Source organism: Neomonachus schauinslandi, chromosome 2 (genome assembly GCF_002201575.2).
Source record: "Neomonachus schauinslandi chromosome 2, ASM220157v2, whole genome shotgun sequence".
NCBI lineage: Eukaryota > Metazoa > Chordata > Mammalia > Carnivora > Phocidae > Neomonachus > Neomonachus schauinslandi.
The window spans coordinates 148,042,324-148,048,272 of NC_058404.1; positions in this window are offsets into that span (position 1 = coordinate 148,042,324).

Genomic DNA, 5,949 nt, shown 5'->3' on the forward strand with positions numbered 1-5,949 from the left:
TTGTGATACAACCTATGTGACTGAAAAGGGCATATACGTACAGGTATTAAATTATCTCTTAATATTGGCATCGTAGAATTTTAAAATAATTTCCAATCCTATAGTGTAAACTTCCTCATCTTTACACTGAGTAATAATGACACGTAGCTGATGTGTTCATTTGTTCTTCTAAGATGAAAGTATTTTTTACGCATATAATATGGACAGGATGTATTTCACATTGCAAAGGCATTATTGAAAATTGTAAGGTATATTTTAATGCCTTTTATTAAACATCTGAAATAAATGCATTTTATAAAACTGTTTTCCAATCAATTTTCTTAGAAATAGTATTTTACATAGGTGAAAGACATTGAAACATGTAAAACTGTTAGCTCTGAAATAGACATATATTGAACATACTAGAAATGGGAATTTAAAACAGTTGTAGTTATTCAGCAAATGCTCTATGGCAAATACTATGCTGGACTTTTTATAATATTATCTATAATCTTTAGAGTAAGTATGTCTTTTAAGTATTCTTATCTCCAATTTCTAGATGAAAAATGTTGTCCAGGAACCACACACAAAGGAAAAGATTGCTGGATTTCTATAAGCCTAGTTACCTTGGTCCTGCCATCAGAATCAAACATTGCCCTTCATGAGTTAGAGTCAAGGTAAATATTGCAGTGTCTACATATTAATTGCACCTTTTTAAAAAACAAGAAGATAAATCATGAGTTTGTATTAATTAAAAGAAAATATCCCAAAATCATTTATTTTTTATAATTTTTTAAATTTTTATTAATATGTTTGAAATATTGTTCACAAGGCCCTAATGTGAGAGAAAGAATACATGAAAATTACCTTGTTTCTCAAATAGAAGACCAGAGACCAGGCATTGAATGATCTAGGAAGGGTTATCTCAGTACTATTTAAATGTTGTTCCTCCATGTATGGTAATTCTGTGGTTCAAAAGCCATTCAAAATGGCTTAAAAAAAAAGCCAATTGAATTCTAAGAAGTCGCTATGATTAGAAATTGTTTTTCTTCCAGATTTTTTCCCCACAGATTCCAAGGAGTACTTTAGCACAGTTAAGTTTAGAGCATGATAGCTGAAAATGAGAATGTTACAATGTATAAAGATTATCTGTATTTTGTGTGTGTCCTTCCTCTGCTCTGAACTAGTTTTTTGATTCAATAAAAGTTTCTTTATTTTTTTTTTTCTTTTTCTCCTGGCACCCACTTTCCTGTACAAGAATATGGTGTTTTGGACCAAAATAGTTCTCTAATGCTTTTCCAACTGTCAAATACCCTGAATAAATATCTGGAATGGATTTTTTCTTTTCTCTCTGGTTTTTTTTTTTTTTTTAAGATTTTATTTATTTCTTTGACAGAGAGAGACACAGCGAGAGAGGGAACAAAGCAGGGGCAGTGGGAGAGGGAGAGGCAGGCTTCCTGCGGAGCAGGGAGCCCGATGCGGGCCTCGATCCCAGGACCCTGGGATCATGACCTGAGCCGAAGGCAGATGCTTAACCGGCTGAGCCACCCAGGCGCCCCTTCTCTCTGGTTTTTAATTCTATAAAATTGCTATCATAGTAATAAAAATAATTATGTCATCTAACATAATGTAAAGACTTATAAAGTTGGCAATAATTTGTATAAAGTAGATACATATTTTTGTGGAAATCTCTAAAATAGAAGTTACAAATGCAAAAGACTTTGCATTGACTTTGACTTTGCAGGTGAGGTGAAAGTATAAAGTGAAAGCCAGGTGTAAAAAAGTAAGATACAGCCCGACCTTGGCTTCCTAAGAGAGCAACCTCTTGTGAAAGGAAGCGTTAATTCAGCTCTAGTCTATTTTGATTTATACAAATAATATCCCAGTCTTGGCACACATTATAATTTTTAAGGGTAGGACAAGAGAGGAATATTTAAGTGAATCTACTTTTTATATAATGTCAACAGATTTAAAATGTTTGAAATATTGTGAGGCCAACCAAACACAACACTCTAGGTTTTGCCTAAGTGCCACCAGGATGACTTTTGTGCACAATGCCTACACATAATTGTATTTATTGGAGTCATAGTCATGTTTAGAAAGCCAATTTGCTGGTTAGCCGGAAAAGGTTGAAGCTTCATTATGTTAACATATAATTTTGTGTAAGAGTTTTTCTAAAATTTATCACACATACCACTGTACCTGTGAACAATAAAGGACAATTAGAGTATAGGTAGTTTAGCAGCCATTCATAAATAGATTTCTCTTAAAGTCATATTTTCCAGCATTTAAAAGAAATTCTTTTGATCTCATATTTTCTTTGTTGCTGCCAATTAATCATACTGCATTTTATGGAACTACTTCATTCAATCACTTTTCCTTCCAAAGTGGAGGAAACCTGACTGAACCTTCTGGTAGTTCCAGCCCCGCCCTGACACCTGGCATGTCATGGTGTTCAGTAACTTCTTTAATTTTACATTCAGCCTTGCTTGCCTTTTTCAGCCACCTTTTGACTCTTATTGATTACTTTTGAATTCAAAGAGGCTGGAGGTCATGCAGCCATGCTTTTTCATTTCTCTAAACTCCACAAAACTTGTCTATGATTTACAAATTACTATGAGTGGCCATCTACTTGTTTTTTTTTTAAGATTTTATTTATTTATTCATGAGAGACAGGGAGAGAGAGAGAGAGAGGCAGAGGCAGAGGGAGAAGCAGGCTCCCTGCAGAGCAAGGAGCCCGATGCGGGACTCGATCCCAGGACTCTGGGATCATGACCTGAGCCGAAAGCAGACGCTTAACCATCTGAGCCACCCAGGCGCCCATCTACTTGTTTTTGTTCCTCTAAGACCTTACTCCTATGGTTATCGTCTTTCTCTATGTTTCATTGCTTGCTTTGTCTGCACTTGTTCATTCCCTCGATCTACAGTGATCTTTAGTTCTTTCTTATCTCAGTACCAACCCATCAATTTGTGCTCCCAGGAGTCACAACCTAATTCACTCTTTAACTGACTCCCCAGCTTTTTGAAAGTCTCCATGTTTGTGGCTTCTTCTCCCTAACCTCTCAGCCCACTGCTTCTGCACCAGACGTCTCCCCATCTCTTGTATGGACAATCCATTCTAGCTTTGTAATTGGTCTCCAAAATTTATTAGTCATTTTAAAAATATATTTTCCTCACAAAACTTTTTAACATAGTGTATATATCAGGTAACTTAACTGCCTAAAAATATTTCTTTGGTTTCTTTCCTTTTTTTTTTTTTTAAAGATTTTATTTATTTATTTGACAGAGAAAGACACAGTGAGAGAGGGAACACAAGCAGGGGGAGTGGCAGAGGGAGAAGCAGGCTTCCTGCCAAGCAGGGAGCCCGATGCGGGGCTCGATCCCAGGACCCTGGGATCATGACCTGAGCCGAAGGCAGACGCTTAACGACTGAGCCACCCAGGTGCCCCGGTTTCTTATGTCTAAGGTAATATTAAAGATATTTTACATCAGATTCAAGACAATTTGCATTTTACACAACAGATATCTTTGGCCCCAATTCTTGCTATTTGTTAAATGTCATTCACACTCTTCCTTGAGAACACCATGGATATTCACATCTCTGTGACTCTGCATTTTGCCTTTGACCAAGAATGCCCCGCTAACATTTTCTGTGGGGGTACATGATAAATTCCTATGTGTTCTTTTAGGTCAAGTTCAAATTTGAACACAGCTATGAAAATATACTGCAAATATCACAGAAACACAATTCTTTATATTGTTTATGCAAGATTTCTTTTTATATTTAATAAAAATGTATAAGAATGAATATGAAGATAGATGCTGATATGTAACTGCAGTTTATTTAACAAATAAATGGTGAGTACTTGATATATGCTGTGAACTCTTTTATACACATACAACAGACCATGAACAACAACAGCAAAAATCTCAGACGTCATGGAAATTGTACTCTAACTGGAAGGAGGCATGAAAAACAAGATAATTATGTAATAGGTGGTTGGTTTGATAGTGATACACACTAAGAGAAACTTCATTTGGAGAAAGGAGATAAGTTTTGGTAGGGATAGGTTTTCAATATTAGAAAGTGTGGCCAGGTAATGCCTTCCCGAGCAGAAGAGTGAAATCTGCAGGAAATAATAAGTCAACTGTACTGAATGCTGGGGAAAGAGCACTCCAGTCCAGGCCATGGGATGGGAGACACATGATACTCTTTAAAAATACAGCAAATAAGACAGTGTGGTTGGAGTTGAGGAAATTTGGTGGAACAGAGGTCATAGAAGCAAAATGGCTAGGTAATACAGGTTTTGGGAACACTCTCAGGATCTTAAAAGACTTTTATTCTGTGATTCAGCTTCTGGCCAAGTTTGTGTATCAGGGACTAGATTCGTCCTCCAGTTTTAAATAACTGAAAAAAGAACAAAATATATGACACAACAATTTTAAGACATTATACAACAGGAAAGTAAAATATAATCTCCACAAAAAGGGAAAGAAGCCAGAGAAGTCATGTGATTGTCACAGCTTATGACCTGGAAAGAGTATGTGGGGCTTTAGAAGAATAGACAATTCCCTTGAGTTGGGGAGAAATAGTTGAGAATACTGGAGGCACGGGACTACAACTAATGTAGCAGAATACTGAGGAGGAGAACATTTCAAAGGCAGGAGAAAACTGCCCAGAGAAAAGACTTCTGGAGATCTACAGGGGGTTGCTCCTAATCTTCTGCTGTTTTGAGTAGTACAAATAAATGTGAGGAAACCCCATGAGGCTGGGCACTGATCAAAAAAGGAACATGTTGTGTAATCCCTGTAGCTCAAATGGGGCGGAGTTAGACCAGGTAAAGTCCAGCCAGAGTGGAATTAACTTGTAAACCACATGGCACTGTTAGAATGCTTTAATAGGAGCTTAAATTAAGCTCTAAATGACTCTAAATGCCCTGATTGCCTAATAAAGCTTAAAAGCAAGCCTCTAGAATGAAAAATTATTTACAGGGAAATTCACTGTGTCCCAGAACATAGATCAATAACATTTAAGACACTGATAAAACATTATCTAGCACCCAAAAAGAAGCAAAACACATTGTCCTGCATCCTATTAAAATTACCAGGCATGGAGCAAAGATGAAAAATATGACTCACAATGAAAAGAAATCTCAATTGATATGAACAGAATCAGAAGTGACACAAATGATAGAATTAGTAAATAAGCATATTAAAAATCTACTTGTAATGGAACTGGAGGGTATTATGCTGAGCAAAATAAGTCAATCAGAGAAAGACATGTATCATATGATCTCACTGATAAGAGGAATTCTTAATCTCAGGAAACAAACTGAGGGTTGCTGGAGTGGTGGGGGGTGGGAGGGTTGGGGTGGCTGGGTGATAGACATTGGGGAGGGTATGTGCTATGGTCAGTGCTGTGAGTTGTGTAAGACTGTTGAATCACAGACTTGTACCTCTGAAACAAATAATACATTATATGTTAAAAAAAAAGAAGAAGATAGCAGGAAGGGAAAAATGAAGAGGGGGAAATCAGAGGGAGAGACGAACCATGAGAGACTATGGACTCTGAGAAACAAACTGAGAGTTCTAGAGGGGAGGGGGGAGGGGGATGGGTTAGTCTGGTGATGGGTATTAAAGAGGGCACGTACTGAATGGAGCACTGGGTGTTATATGCAAACAATGAATCATGGAACACTACATCAAAAACTGATGATGTAATGTATGGTGATTAACATAACAATAAAATAAAAAAATCTACTTGTAACTGTATTCTATGTGTTTAAGTAGAGGAAAGCATGAGCATATTTCAAACATATCATGTCTGAGATGAAAAGTACACTGAATATTGTTAACAGCATGTTTAGAGGAAAAGAGTAGGGAATTTGAAAATATAGCAGTAAAACTCTATGGAATAACGTGGAAAAAGAAAGTGAACAACAACAACAACAACAAAAAACTGCTTGAATG